General features: G+C 48.9%; 1 protein-coding gene across 1 annotated transcript in view; it reads left to right on the forward strand.

Annotated features, from left to right (window-relative positions):
• Positions 1–276: 276 nt before the first annotated feature.
• The window catches only part of LRRN1 (leucine rich repeat neuronal 1), a 35,469-nt gene continuing 19,231 nt past the window's right edge, over positions 277–16,514 (forward strand). The window contains exon 1 of the mRNA XM_019749137.3: positions 277–738. The gene's annotated coding sequence lies outside the window, so the exon portion shown is untranslated. The remainder of the gene's footprint in view (positions 739–16,514) is intronic.

Consider the following 16,514-nt stretch of genomic DNA (forward strand, 5'->3'; position numbering starts at 1 on the left):
CGGCGGCCCGCTGCTGCCTGCCTCTGCCGCGGCGGTGGCGCAGGGCGACAGGGCCACCCGAGACCCGCGGCGCCGCGCCTTTGTTGGGCGGGCTACAGATGGTGCCCCAGCACGCGGCTGAGCCGGGGGCGGGCGTGTGTGGGGGGGCGGGGGGCTGGCAGGAGGAGGCCGGGAAGGGGCTCGGGCAGGAGGGGAGGAAACGGCGCAGCAGCCAATCAGCGAGCGGCCCATCAGCTGACCGCCTTTGCTTACACCAGGTGCACGCCGGCTGCGCGCAGCACAAAGCGGGGCGCACCGAGGGCGCCGGCGGCGAGCCTGGGAGCTAGCGAGGCCGTGCGCCGCGCCCGCACCGCTCTCGGGGTGGGGAGAGGGACCGGCGGCGTCAGCCCGGGCGTCGGCATCCTCGCGGTGGCATCCCTCGCAGCCCCAGGCGCCTTCCTCTGGACCTGGCCGCACGCTGCCCCGCCCTCTGCACCCCACTTACCCTACCCTCCTTCCCAACCCTGCCTGCCTCTGCCCCGGTCCCCGAGAGCTGGACCGAGCCCAGGCCGGCGCAGCAGCTGTTGCTCGTGTCGCCGCCTCGCCTACTGTCGTGGTCCTCCGCCGGGCCCCCAAGGAGCCCCTGCGCGCTGCGGGTTGGGAGGGAGGCTCCGCTCAGCGGGTCCTCCTCTGCCTGCTGCTGCCGCGGCAGGTGCCGGTCGGTGCGCACCCCGACATCCCCGCCGGCCGGGCCTCAGGGTAAGTGCTCTCGTCCAGCCGGGCGGCGGGCGGGGGGTGTGGGCTGCAGGGAGGGGAAGTCGTGGCCCAAACTTGGCAGCGTGGCGAGCCCGAGAGGGTCTGGGGAACCGCGGGGCATATTGTGGGCCTGAGGGGAGCAAGGGGGCGCGGCTCGTGGAGCTGAGAAAACGACGAAGTCGGGGAAACGGGAATCCAGTAACCCCCCTTGTCCCACCCACCCCCCGAACATGTAAAACCCACACGGGTTGGGGGAGCGATAGTTCGCAACGAAGGCCAGACAGAAATAGCAAAAGGCGGCCAGCCGGCTGGATTTCAGGGACCGACGCCGGGGAGGGTGAAGCCGGGGACCCCGAGTTAGGGGGGCTGCTGGGATGTGAACTGGGAAGGCAGCCGGACTGGAGAAAAGCGCGGAAAGAGGGCCCCGGGAGTGGGGAGGAGGACCGAGCGAGGGTAAAGGAAGGTGGCTGGTGGTGGGAAGGAAACGGATGATGCTTGGCGGTGGCCTTGTGGGGAAAGGGGCGAGGGAGTCATTCACAGAGCCTTCGTGTGTGGAAGCCCGAGCCTTCAGCAGCATCTACTTGCCTGTCGGCGGTCTAAGTGGAGACAGATCTCATCCTGCACGTTTGCAGCTCCGAAGGCTGCCAGGGATGATGAAATGTCAGGGAAGCCGCGGTCCGCTCCAGGGAGCGAGCCCGCGCTGGGGTCCCCGCGCGGACGGGGTGGGTAGCCAGGAAAGTTTGCCAGCGAGCGTCCTTTGTGCTGCGTGGAGAGGGGTGTGGGCAGCCGACGACTCGGCGCTTCCCAGAGCCCCGCCGACCTCCTCCCACCCAGGGAGTCCTTGCCTGGCGGGCTGGGAATATCCAGCCGCGAGAGGGGCGCCGCGCACCCGGACAGGTGCTGAAACAGGTCAGGGATGGTGCGTGGCTAGGGACCCAGCCTGGGTGGGCCACGTGGGAGAGTCGGCCGTGGTACCTGCCCTGGAGAGGGGACCTTTACCTGCTGGGCTCGCTGTAGCCCGGGCGCCAGGAACAGGCCTGAGTGAGTAAATGAGCGACCTGCGGGGGTAAGTGATGTTGAGGCATTTGAACCACGTAGTAAAGGCCAAGAGTGCAGGGAAACGGACCCTTCTCGAGCTCTCTGCCACCACTAGCATTTTTATTCCCAGACGCAGACAATAAAGGAGACGTGGGATTCCTCGAACAGGTATTGCTGAGTGGGCTTCGGCGTGCAGGGTTTTCCGAAAGACAGTATGTTGTTTTGTTTCTGCAATTTGCTTTGCCATGGGAGTCTGAAGACTGACTGACTACTACTCGAATACGCCCGGTGACTTCACTTTTACAAGTGAGGACCAGAGGGGTGGAAAGTTCAGGAAGGTACTTGGATCCGTGTTAAGTCTAGAGTAGAAGTGGTGGTGTTGGCTCTGCGGCCTTGTGTGTCCCCAAGTCTCTGATTTGCATGCAAATGTGAGCGAATCCTGGCAGATGTCTGGCCTCTTCCATTCACTTGAAGGAATTTGAAAAGACAAGGCATCCTTAGTGAACAATAGACCTTAAGAAAATGGACTAGGGGGCACTGTGAGGGTTTCTGTTTGGGAATTCCAACGCTTCTGACACCTTTTTTCAGGAGTGAAATTCTCTGAGCTATTGTATTGGAAACTCCAAGTACTGCTTGCTGGTGACCTGGTTGTGTGATTTTGTGCAACATTCAGGCTGGATGTTCTGAGCTGGTGAGGAAAACGTTTCTGTGAAGCAGGCAGTACCTTTCATCCACCTCAGATGGTTTGGGGTGATCTCTGAATGGACCCCTCAACTTTTAGTTAGAGTTGTGTTTTTCTGTTAGTAATTCCACCTCCCACGCACATTTGCTCTCCGTCCTTGGAGATCCACAATCGAGGGGGAAAAAGTTGTCATTGACCCACATGAAGTTCTCACTAGAGTGTTCACTGTCCGGTCAGATTTCTTTTAGTTGTGAAGGCACCAAACTTGCAGAAATGCAAGTGATGAAACCACCGAGTTCCAGTCACTTGAGAGGTTCTCAGGCACCAGGACAGAACGACTGGGGAGGCAGTCATGCAACAGACCCCAAAGCAGGGACATGTCTGCCTCCTCTAGCAATAGCTAATAGACCACTGCCCACCTCCTGGGCTGTGGGGCCGCTGAACAAAAGGTGGGCCGCACGTGAGCCGGGGGTTACACCTACTGACAAGCCAGCCTAGGGGCCTCTTTTGTCTGTCTCAAGCACTGTGGAAGGGAAAAAGAACCTATTCACTGAACAGATTCCGCCGCTGTATTCTATATATTCGCTGAAAGGGACATTAAAATACAACCGAAAAAAAAAAAAAAGACAACATTGTTTGAGGGTGCGGGGTTTGGGAGTGCGGGGCGGGTGACAGATGTTACTCACCATTGTACATGTGTCCTTAAGTTATTTTTGCTGGTTCAGTGACTTTTCCACATAAGGCAGGATTTTCCCAGGGGGTGAAAAATTAAGTCACATTTAAGGAAGAAAATGTTAGCTAGCTAAGATTACAGTTTCTCTGTCTTAGCGCTGCTGAGAACCCAGAAAGTACCGAATCATGAGAATAAACTCTTCTGTGACTTGAGCCTGGGATCCTGTCTTCAGTGTGCATTGGAGGCTCACTGGAAAACACAGCTGACATTTCTAAACTAGGTTAGAAACCATTTTATCGTGAAGTTATCACCTAGGTGTTTTTTAAACAAACCTTGCGACTTGAAAATGACCAAAGCCTCACATTTGTGAGAACTTATCTTTGATCATCATCCTGCCTGCATGAAACCTTGATTCTGCGCGTCTCATGAAAGGGAAAATTAGTGTTCAACCCTTGGTCAATAAGGAACAGAACTTATTATTACAAAAGGACTAATAAGAGAGGACTGATTATTAGAAAAGGAGCAATCGGCTCAATGAAATCTTAGACCCGCTCCAACTGCAGACTCTGGTTGGAGACAGCAACACAGCTAGTTCTGGGTGGTGTCTGGATTCCCACAAAAGCAAGGGTAGAGCCACCACTGGTCTCTCTGGTTAGACCCTCGGAAGGTTGGCTTCCTATCCTGAACTGATGGAGAAATTACCGCGTATCCTAAAGCAGTGACACTGACGGGAACAAACCTGGTAGGTACCAGAGACAGTCAGCCTCTGCAGAGTTGCACTGCTCCTTCCTAAGCCAGTTGGGTATGACTCTAAATAATCAGAAAGGTGGGTTTTTGATGCCACCATCAATAAGCCATAAATAAAATATGTTCAATTACAGGACCTCGATGCCATTTTTTTTACTAGGCTTTCCTAATGCTGTCTTATCATTTATTTTTAAGCTACAAAATAATATTCTTTGAATGATTCAATTGAGCACTAATGTAAGGCTGCTCAAATATTGTGTTTAATTTTCCAAAATTATTATGCTGAACATCTATTTTGGGTTAAGCCAATCTGGAGATAAAGCATATTCCATTTTAGAATCATATTTTGGTTTCTGGGAACAATGGCAGTAGCTTCAACTCATGAATACAGCTTTGATTAATATTTTATTCAGGATGAAATTATAATTATATAGATGAAGTCAGGAAAACATGCATTCTCTCTTATTTTGGCTCAGAGTGCAGACTAGAGGCAAAAGATAAACCTATCTGTAAACTCCAATGCTTTAGTGACCAAGGGAACCATTCGTCCTACAAACCTTCTTAAATTTAGCTTGCTTTTAAATTTTTCTTGTTTTAGACCATTAACGTTCCCTTCTACTTTATCGGTATATTACAGGGCATAGCCCCCGTGTCTCAAAGTGTAGGCAAATGTATAATAAATGGCTTATTGACATTGCAACTATAATTAATACATGGGAAAATAATAGAGACTCTATTTCCAGATATTACGGCCACCCTATAGGACTGTTAAATATATTATTCTATAATTAAAGCACATACCACTTTATGTTACAGTGTTTTTCTAAAGGAAACAATCTGTAGGCTTACACGTTATATTTTTTACTTTTTGGCTGTTTCCAAAAGGTCTAACAAAGAGAGGATGCTGTTAGGAATGAGGTCAGTTACTTGGTCAGTAAACAAGCTACTAGCTAGTCACAGCCAGGGGATCTTGAATCAGTTTCTTAACACTCCTCCCCGCCCCCACGCCCTCACTTTCCTCATTTGTAACATGACAGGGTTGGGTGAATGGGATGGGAAGGACTAATTATATTAACAGTCAGGTTGCTGAAAGGTTTGTGGGAGCTGTGCCTCCAGCCCCACAAGGAACCTAAACATTGAGCTTGCGGGGAACCAATATATACTTAATACACTGAAATCCATCCCTGAGATGCACAGAGACTAGGCTTAAACTTGGCAATGATAGCACCAAAGGTCTGTCAACTCTGGCTCGGGGGTCCCCTCCTCCAAAGATGCTGCTGCATTTACTTCCGACGTTTGGTTCTGAAATCTGAGGACTGAAAACTGCTCTCCCAGTGGCTTATTACCTTCCATTTACACTCTTTATAGCTCAGACCTGTTATTTGAAAGGTCTGATTAATATAAATGAGTTGTCATTTTCTGACCCAGGTCATCCTGGCTCACATCTATTATAACACTGGCCGCCATGTGGATTCTACAGCTGTCCCCTCATTTGTGTCTGAAACAAACACACTGGTGGCATTTTCTGGTTACTGTAGTGACATTAACAATATACATGTGACATGACATGCTTCTACATGAAAGGTTTTTGTGCCAGATATTTTGTAGATCCGGGAGTAAAGGACAACTGTTTAAAGTTGAGAGAACACATAAATTTATCTGCCGTTTTCTGGAGCCACCGTTTCAATCATGGGGGGACAGCCATCCTACAAGGGTGACCAGGAAGGAGCAACCGCAAGCCTTTGGCAGACAAAGATCACGAGGGTGACCTTTCCATCGTGCCTAGCCTCTGCAGGAGGATGCTCCTTAAATGAGCATTTCAAAATATTTGCTGTTCCTATTTATGGCTGTACTTGGTGAGATAACGTATCAGCATAGTCAATTTCCATTCATACAGGAAAAACTGGGCAACACCCACACTGAATTCCACCTCAGTGCGACCCAGGAAGCCAAAAAATCAGTTTGCACTACTAAGTAGTAAGCAGAGAGAATCTTACTTTAGGCAAACTAAAACTTGACAAAGAAAGAAACGTTGCTTAATTGGTTTCATGCCTATAATTTTCCCCTCTAGAAAAAAAAAATGTTAGCATGGCAACAAATATTAACCTGCATTGTTATCTCACAATAGTAATAAGTCTTCATTTGCATCCATAATAGTCACTGTAATCAAGTACGTACAGGGAGTCAGAGGCACAGACTCGTTTCCCAGCTCTGACACCAGTGACCGAATGTGTGACCTTTGAGATGTCCGCACCCTCCTGGGCTTCCCATCCCGTCCGAGTTGTGTTTGGAAGGATCCCGGCTTGCTGGGAGATGTTTTTAGTAGTTTCGAGTATTTCCACTACTAAGAATTTGATCTCTGCCCCAAATGCCATGATTAAATGGGGAACTAAAGGTTGTGGGGACACAGCCATGCCGCTCTTTTCAGCGAGGTATTTTTATGATTCCTAATCCCACAGCTAAGAGATTTTGTTGTTGTTGTGGTTCTTAAAAAAGATTTCTCCCCCTAATATGACAATTTCCCACCGCCTCACCTGGGCCCTCCTGACGGGAAGAATTTTACCTGGGATAAAGGAAGTCGCTTATGGTCATGGAACACTAAATACACTAAATACATACTGAGCGCCAGCTGTGTGCCAGGCAGTACAGGAGCTACTAAAGCCAAAAGAAATTAGCTTGATTTTTCTGCAGCTTGTACAGTAAGTCCATCATAAGCATTTCGTTTCCATCAACCATGGATTCTTCTACAAATATTTATTGGGGGCCCAGTGTGGAAAAGGCACTCAGCTAGATCTAGCACAGAGGTTTCCAACCAGGGTGATTTTGCGCCCCGGGGGGATATTTGACAATCTTGGGAGACATTTTTGTCAGTTACTGTCACAACTGAGGGCCAGGGTGCTGCTGGCCCCTCGTGGGTAGAAGCCAGGGATGATGCCCAACGGGCCGCAATGCACAGGACAGGCCCACATGGCAGTAGAGCCGAGGCTGAGAACGCCTCCCTTGCCACCCTGGCTCTGTCCTCAGTGAGTGTAAGTCTAGGGGTTACAGAGAGGAGACCGGCAGTGACGTGCCGCGGTGGTGAAAGTGTGAGCTTCAGGAGGACAGACCGAGCCTTCGGTCCAATTCTGGCTGCAGCAACGGCTTTGAAAAATGGACGGTTCGTTCACAGAACAGGCCATCAGCTGAAGTAAGGCATTCAGGAGACCAATTAGACCTAATCTCTCTGCACATCGCAAGTTAGATGGCTGGTTGAGAAAAGGTGGACCCCTTAAGTTTGTCCTGAGCTCTGAACTGGGGATGGAGTTGTCAACTCCTTGTAGGATGTGGTCAGAATCCGAAGTATCTTAAGGAGGCAGGAGAGGAGGCTGGAGACCGAACCAAACTCAGTCACGAGAGACACGGGACGGCACAAGCCACGTAAAGAGAAGACGGACCGAGCTGACACCACTCATCATACCTCATGGTTCAGAACTTCAAAGCTGGCAGATTCCTTCAGGCGCATATGCGTCTCCTTGGACCTGTGCCATCCTGAGACACCAAGTGCATCATCCCTTCTCCCCTTTTCCAAGAACTAAAGGATCAGAGCCATGGAGAGGTTCAGTGTGACCTTGAGAAGTCACCTACCACATCCTTAAGGTTGAGCTGTCAAAGAAGAGAGGCTACAGGCGTCCTCCTCCTGGTGCTGAATGTGTGTAGGTCACACGTCTAGTGAGAGGCTGGAGCCGCCATGAGACCCGAGTTCCCTGCTGCTCAGACGAGGGCCTTTCCCACTCCCCGCGGCTGCTTCCTGAACCGTGTTGTCAGAACAGGTAGTAGTAACATGACGGAGACTCGGCTTTGTAGCTCTTAGGTTACCAAAGAGAGCGAGGACCTGGGAGGCATCAACTAAAATGTGCCATGCACGGAAATTTAGGTCGGGTTTCCTAGATACTCAGGACTAATCGAACATTCTAACATCATATTTTAAGCTGGCAGACCTTAAAGCCTAAAATATCCGTGACGAGCTGGGGAGAAAGGTTCACGGGGAGTGAAGCCAGGGGAAGAAAATGAGATAACCCAGGACATGTGGAAGGAACTGGGGACGTTATGCCTGGAAGAGATTCAACAGTGTGTGGTTTGGGGGTGTGACTTTTGCCTCTTTCTTTGGTGGGGGCATTTTCACTTTTCCCCGAGAATGGCGACCGGTGTCTACATACACACACATGCACACATCACAGGAGACGCACTAGATCCCATACTGAGAAGTTCATCTTGTGCAGCACAGTGAGTTTTGGAGAGACCTCTCTCAAGGTCTGAAAGGTACTGACTGGTCACTCCTCTGGGATGGTGTCATGTTTCCTGTGAGGAGGGGGACCGAGAAGCAGATGACCGACCGCCCAAAGTCCTTTTCATCATCATAATTCTGTGATTGCAAGATCATGAGCGAGACTTACACAGGACGTCAGGCCTGCCCTGGCACCCTGAGGATGTAATCTACGTGAACTCGTCAGAACATGAGAGAACCACCGGAGACGCAGGAGGGCACTTAACTGGATTTGCCCACTGGTCTTCCAGCGGACCCCAGTTCTGAGCGGGGAGACAACGTGCAGCGCCCCACAGGACCAGTTAGCTCTGCTGTGCCCCACAGGGACGCCCTACCCCTGGAATCCCAGCCAACCTCCTCTCACACTCATCAGCTCATTTCCCACCGGGGAGGCCAGGTGAGACACCTGGGTCTCTTCACAGCCATCCCAAGGGAAAACACAAAGCACGTGGGCAGACGCTGGTGGGATACTTTCTCATGCATTCAGGGCAGCAGTCAAAACAGAAGCCTAGTGAGGAAGTTTCCAAACACATCACCCTCGAGGTGACCAATGGACGAGAGATTTGCTCCGTGTGATCAACAGGAAAATCTTAGGGAGGGCTCCCGAGTCGCCTCCCCGGGGCCCCCCATGTTCCCTACACAGTGTGGTAGCAGGAGGACGAATGACGTCCAACGATACTGTGTCTTTCCAACGTGCCAGGCACCGTCCAAGCACTATACGCGTGAACTCATTTAATCCTTACACCAACTCTAACGTAGCTACCCCTTTACAGCTCAGGAAACTGAGGCACAAAGCCAGTGAGTAACTCGCCCAAGGTCACACAGCTAGTATGTACTCAATAAATATTTGTTGACTGAATGAATGTACATGTTTGAGAGGTGAGAGTCCTTTAATCAAATTGTGTTTAGAGCAAGCGTTCTAGGGAGATAGCTTTTAAGCGCCGGCTCTGTGACTGTGGGTGACAGATGAAGTCCCAGAGCTGGTGGGTGGCAGAGCAGGGATGTGAACTTGCGTCTGTCTGACTCTGAACCTGCGCTGGTAAAGCACTGGGCCATGTTTCTTCCTCTTTAATTGCAGCTATAAAACAAAAGGATTGGACTGGACCAGCTCTCAGCCCATCCAGCTCTAAAACTCCATAATTCCATGATTAAAGTAAGCTTTATGGAAAATAAAACATGACGTATTTTCTTTGTTACTTAAAATTTTGAAGTTTAGCTTGGTATTTTTATTGAACCAATCATCATTGAATTAGCCTTTAAAATGATATTGGAATTATTAACAGCATTTTAAAATGGTATTTAAGACATATAATTTTAAATGGATGAAAATGCACACTTAAATATTTCATTCTCCTAACAATTACCATCATACTGCCTGTGAAGTTACATCATCATTGTATGCATTTAGACAATTTCTAAAGAGTGAAAAGCATCTTTCTGTTACCCAGAAAAAAGACAGAAGTAAAATGATCAATTGTGAAAAAAGATGCGGTCTTTGATATTTGCAGAGATAAAGAGATTGCTGAATCTTATGAAAGGTGTCGAATGATTTTTACAGGAGCTTAGAATTGCTAGCGAGATTAAAAGCTACTTCTTTGCTTCTGAAGACTGTTTTGCTTTAAGGGGTCCCTCTGACATGCAAGTGATGCAGCAGGACCAGGCAAGTGACTGCCAGCGTCATGAGATGCCCAGCCCACAGCAGGGCAGACAGTGGGTAATTAGACAGGTCTTAGTCTTGGGAAGAATTAGTTCCAAAAGTGCCTCTTAGCTCCGTGGTGCGGAGAGATTGCAGTGAGCCTCAGTATGCTCACCTGTGAAATGGGCATGCTGACAACAGGACCCGCCTTCTCCCGTCAGCGGCCTCTTTCAGTGAGATCCTGCATCCAAAGGCCTCTGCGGCTCCTGGGCCAAGGCTAGTCTGTGGTAATCAATGGGTAGAAGGCGTACTTTTCTGCTGAATTCTGGAACTTCTGATGGTCTTGGGGTCGGCATTCCAAGGGCGCTCATTCAGAGGCAAGTGGAGGGACGTTAGGAGGCAACAGGATTCAGACTAGACGTCTGTGAAGTCAGCAGTTCACATGGGTGTCACCCTTAGTGGCAGACCCCAAGAGAGCTTGACTTTGCCCAGACATGCAAGACATCTGGAGTCAGCTGATGTGTTCTGAAAGAAGTGGCACATGTGAATACATGGGGGGAGCCTTTTGGTTTCTAGATTCTGTTCCGTATTCCCTCTCTTCTCTCCCTCTGAACATATCACCATGCCCCTAAATTGGAATTCACAGAATCGTCTTTTCTAACCAAAGAGAACAGGTTTGGTTCAGAACTGCCGTTCCCCAAAGTAGAACTGAACTCAGAGCGTATCAGACCACCAGAACGAGAAGCTTCGGCTCTGTGGATCCCTTGTTACATAATAGCATCACCGAGCCACGTAGGACTCAGAACGGACTCAGAACGCGGCATGATGTCCGTGCTCAGTGCATCACGCTGTACCTTGGCTACTGCTGACTCTTAGTACCACCCTTCATCACATCATCATCTTGCTGCTTCACCCCACTGCAAGGCCCCTGCTTGGGACCCGATAAGAACTCAAAGCAGGGTAACCAATGGTCCTGGGACCAGGGTCAGTTACAAAACAAGACAAAGTCAAATTGGGTGACCTCGAGGAGACCCCTAATAGAATGACCCCTGGACAAGTTGTATGACAGCCTGATGGCCCAACCCTGTTTCAGCTAGCAGATTTTCGTCTACACATGAAGCAGAGGGCTGAGAATACTCTTAAGGAAGTGCCTCATTTTCTTTGAGTTCTTTAGGAGCAGGAAGTAATAATTATTTACGGAGACCTTCCCATTCTTTGCCCTGCTTCATCTCCCTAGTCAGAGCTTCCCAGTGGGTCGGTGGCTGCCTTTACAGGACACTGAAGATATCATTACTCTTACCTGTTAGGGACAGTCAGTACCACCCAGCTAGTCACCTCTGGCTGCCCTCGTGGGCCAAGAAGTAGGGACAGCACGTGATATGATGCTTAAGACACACATTCCCTTCCCTTCAGTCATTTGGCAAATCGCGGCAGCACCACCCCCGTGCAGGGCTTTCTCTGTGAGCTGGGGGTATAGTGGGGAGCAAAACAGATGAAACGCGCTCCCTTTGTGAATCCAGTTATCACACAAGTAAGTGTGACAGTAGCTGTACTAAGGTCAGTGAACGCGTACACAAGGCCCGAAGAGAAAATTACAGGGAGGCTTCTCAGCGAAGACATTCCAGCCAGAATCTCAAAGGCAAGTGAGAGTTACACAGGCACGGGGTGCAGGAGGAGAGCTGAAGCCACGGCCTGGAGGGGCAAAGAGCTTGACGGGTTTGAGGGCCCGAGAGAGGACAGTGTGGCTTAGAACAGGACAAGAGAGGGGTCAGTAATCTCACCCCTTCCGTCCCCTTCCTCCAAAGTACAGGTGGGGTCCAGAGAAGACAGAACTCATAAGCTGCGTCCCGAAGGGAGAGTTTGCCATCTGTACGGACGAGAGGGGATGTGTGCAATCTAGTCGTGGAAGGGGGGAGACAACAGAAGGCTTGAATTCCTGGAGACCAATCGCATGAACAAGGGCTGGGGGGCAGCGGCTGGCTGAGTGGCAAGTTCCAGACGCCCTGGCCACCCCAGGGACAGAGCCTGTCCTTCCCCGCTGTGTGGGCCTGGGTACATGGCTGAACTTCTGGACTCCTGGCTAAAGATACCATGTACATGAAGTGGGTGCACAGTCTGTCTGGTTTCGTTTCCTGCCTTCTGTTCCCTGCCTGCCACTGCCTTTCCCCCTGTAATCCATTCTCCTTTCATTGTAGATGAAGCCCTGGTCCAGACACTGGCTAACTGACGGCACAGCACGTGCGTTGCCCATAGATGTAAATTTTATTAATAGGAGTTTGGGAATATCTCAAAAAGTCCCTCCTGCTTGGCACGCCAGCACTTCGTGTGTGGAAGGTCGCACGATCTCCAGTCTGTAACTAGCACTTGGCTGCGTCTGGCTGGTGTTGATACGAAAGAGGGGACAGGTGTTGGGTGTGCAGGACTCTTCTCAAGATTTAGATGGTGAATAATTAACTGCATTAGGGCGCTAACGACCGTAAAACCTGGAGGGTATTGATTTGTCCTCCGTGGAGAGCTTTTCTGCCTGATCTCAATGGTTCATAACAGAGATCACTGAATTATTATAGCAATGCGGCCTTGTGGTGACTTATCTCCATCTTTGTGTTGACATGTAACCACCTTCAGACACTGTCACCAAATGGTTACCAGAGCAGATGATGGCAACAGAGTCCCTTATTTCTCGGCGACACGCTGTGCTGCCCTTCGTGCTTGGCCTGAGCTTTGGGGCAGTGCCTCTTGGCCTCCCGGGAACCCCAGCACCCCTAACCTGCTTTCTCTCTGTGCCTCTTGAGGTCTTACCTCCTCTACACTAGGCTTTATGTGGAAAACATCCACATTTCTGTCTGGCCACGACGTCACTGCCAAAGTCTAGTCTGACAGTTCTAAATGGCTGCTGGGTATGTTCACCCTAAAAGTCACAACATCGCTGAAGGGTCATGAGGAGGCAGTGGTTTCTAGAATCCAAAAGGAGCTTCTGCAGAGGAACAAAGCCACTCCAAACTGGCCTGGCAGGAGGGGAACCGGAGGCGGAAATACTCTCCCTTCTCTCTTCCTAGCCTCTAACCACACAAACGGAAGTCCATCCCCCTTTCAAAATCACCTTTCGCATGCCCTTCTTGTTCTGGAAACCTCTGTCATCATCAGAGTCATCCAGGCTCAGTGCCGTGGTGTTATTTTAACACTTTCCTACCCTCTCCCCACATCTGGTCAGCTGTAATAGCTAACAGATGCCTCTCTACTTGTAGTTCTCTGATGTCTCCTAAAGAGTCCTCTCTGTTCCTCTCACCACACCCCCAATTCCAGTCCCCGTGACCTCTTACTTCATTAAAAGTGCTTCTTTTGGGGTTGACCCGTGTGTTACGTCCCCTCTCCAGCCTACCTTACACACGGCTGGCGGATCCATCTTTCTGAATTATAGAAACCATCTCACAGTTCTTTGTACAAAGACATCTGGGGGTCCCCACTGGCTATGAGACTGTGCTGGATAGTTTCCATACCCCTCCAGGTCCACCCTGTCCTTTTCCACGTCGCTTTGTATTCTGGGAATCACACTTTTATGGTCTGTATCAGTGGGTCCTGTGCCATCTGTTTTCATGTTGGCTTCTGCTTCCTGCAGCAGCCCGTTCAGGGGTGTTTCTCCGTCCTTTGTGAGTTCACCTTAACTTTGCCCATGCCTTGTAAATGGCCCCTTTTTGAAACCTTCGTTATTCACTCCCTTTTGAATGTGCCATCTGTTTTCTGCCAGGCATCTGACAAGTATAGTAAATGAGAGAAATAGTGAAGCACGTAAGGCCCTCTGTACCTCGGCTCCATCCTACCTTTCTGTCTTGATTTCCATGCCTATCTTGGTGGACTTTAAACCCCATTCAAAGTGAGGAGCCCCTAATCCGTGTACTTGTTCCCACTGTGCTGCTCTGGTGCCTTTACACCAGTGGCATGCCGGTAAATGTGTAACAGCTGGTACTTCAAAAAGATGAGCCCTGCTTTATACAGTTTGCCAATTGCTGTGGTATAAATACACCCACCATGACCAATCTCAAGCTACTAACTGATGTCTCTGAACTTGGACTTGTAAAGAAATGCTCACATGGGGAGGCCAGATGGCTCAGTTGGTTAGAGCGCGAGCTCTCAACAACAGGGTTGCCGGTTCAATTCCTGCATGGGATGGTGGGCTGCGCCGCCTGCAACTAAAGATTGAAAATGGCTACTGGACTTAAACTTGAGCTGAGCACTCCACAACTAGACACATCTACACTGAGGGACAATGACTTTGAACTGATGGGCCCTGGAGAAACACACTGTCCCCCAATATTCCCCAATAAAATGTATTTTACAAAAATGCTCATAGTTGACTCAGGGCACTGGTCTGCATAGAACGTCCCCCTCCCCCCACTTGCCCTGTCCACCCCCCACCCCGCACGCCGTGCCAGGGCCTTACACAGAATTGCTGCTCTGTAAGCTAATCCATCCCCAGCAATCTTGTGGGCATTTGGAACGGGACTGAATCACCAGCCACATGTTCATGGTACTATTTCTTAACCCAGGATTTCTTTGTGAGTGCTAACATGGCTGCTAGTTACAGTTTTGAGACGTAAAAGCCTTGAAGCAAAAATAAGCTACCTGCACGTTTTTATGCCAAGTTGCCAAAGCTTATTACTTCAAGTTGCTTGGTTTTTCAAGAAAAGAATTCTCATTTACTGGTCTTGTTTTTAAATTACGTCCCCGTTATCTTCATTTAAACATAATTTGAAGTAATAATAAACCACCATTAAAATATTATGACCATTTGAACATTCCAAGTTTAAATTATGTCCCCTAAAACCTGAAACTCTGCATACAACTTTTAAGCTGCCTGTTAGTTCTCCAAGTAGATAGATAAGATTGCAATGCAATTTATTCTAAAATGTATTTTATTAAGAAATAACCTTTTTATTTAGTCAGCCTTTCTAAGAGATAACTTTAATTTTGCTTCATTAAAAAAAAAATGATTCCCACATTCAAAGTTCAAAAAGTAACTACAATTTATTTCTATTAGAAAACTAGGAGGTAAGGTCAGAAAGATGATCTTATAATAGCCTTGTAACATTTTATATTTTAATGGTTATGGATGACAATATGGATATGCAACTAAAGTTATTTTTACTTTTAATTTAATAAAACATGTGAAGTGAAGAGTGACTATAGAAAGCCCTATGACTGATAATGTGTGCCGGCATTTTAGTGTTCTCAGCTGTTCCTTTGCACCATTTGATGACACAAAGCCTAAACGGTAACTAAGGGCCATCCGGCCGTGTGCCCTGGAGGACTGACGGCGTCCAGGTCATCCCCGATCGGAACACGGAGTCCTGGACCATCCGTCGCAAGTGCACAGTCACACAGGGGACACTGGCACCAGGAGAATCTGTGATGAGGACGATTTCAAATTCAGGGAGGCAGCTTTCACCTGATTTTAATTTACCAACACAATGTAAAAGCCTGATTACCAGAAATCTTAATTAACTAGAAATTTGTCCCTCTGGAGTCTACTGTTAGCAGAAAAGGAAGAATTGGAAGAAAATAAGTCAATAACCAAGACTTCAGATTTGGGAAAAAAAATCCAAATGAGTTCATTTTCAAGGCCTGGGAAGAAAATGGGAGAGAGAGGGAGAGAGGGAGAGAGGGAGAACCTTCCTTATCAACGGCAAGAAAGTGGGAATTAAGGATTGAAACGAAAAACTTTCCAGAAAATTAAATTTGCAAATCCCCTGAGCCTAATCTTCTGATTAACCAAGGTTTTATCCTACAAGTTAGTTTCCTTGTATGTACATAAGAGAGGGTTGCAATGCACTCTCAGTCTTTACTGCAGGGCCAGGAAGACAATTAAGGCAGGTGGTATTACAGAACGGGCCCTGACTTCAGAAATCACCAAACTCGGGGGCAGCCGGATGGCTCTCAGTTGGTTAGAGTGCGAGCTCTCAACAACAAGGGTCCCGGTTCAATTCCCACATGGGATGGTGGGCTGCGCCCCTACAACTAAGATTGAAAACAGCAACTGCATTTGGAGCTGAGCTGTGCCCTCCACAACTAGATTGAAGGACAATTCCCTGGTGAAACACACTGTCTCCCAATGTTCCTCAATAAAATTTATAAAAAAAAGAAAGAAAGAAAAAGAAATCCCCAAACTCGGGTTTCAGCTCAGCTTTGCACCAATTAGCTGTGGAAACTCTGACAGGTCACTTAACCTCTGAGCTGAAACACCATTTGTGAAATGAGAGTCATGGCCTCCACCTCCACTGGGTGCTGTGAGAACACAGACAGGTAAAGCACCTTGTGCTCTGCATCCTGTCCTGTGGCCGCTGTGACACTCCTTCTTAGAGACATGGGGGCGGGCGGGGGGGGGGGGGGTGCTGACACACCTCCAGAGGGAAGGTCTGAGCAGGCAGGCACACTTTTTACTACAGTCATTCTTTCCCAATGATGAAGAAAATAAACTTCTTGAAGTCCTTATTAGCACAAGCAGTTGTATAAAAATCATTTAGGAAAAGAACTGGAAGCCAAGTTTATTTTAAGAGTTCAGGGACAGATGGCTTTATTTTGCTTCTTCAAAAAAAGATGGCATTCGATAGAAATACAATATGCTTGAGGTCTCTCAAGTTGAAGGGCAGATGCTGTCATTCCCCCGACACTGCTGTTAAAAGACAGCTGGAGTGGAACTTCTCCA

This window comes from Rhinolophus sinicus, chromosome 5 (genome assembly GCF_057876585.1).
Source record: "Rhinolophus sinicus isolate RSI-liver-muscle chromosome 5, RSI-T2T, whole genome shotgun sequence".
NCBI classification, from domain to species: Eukaryota; Metazoa; Chordata; class Mammalia; order Chiroptera; family Rhinolophidae; genus Rhinolophus; species Rhinolophus sinicus.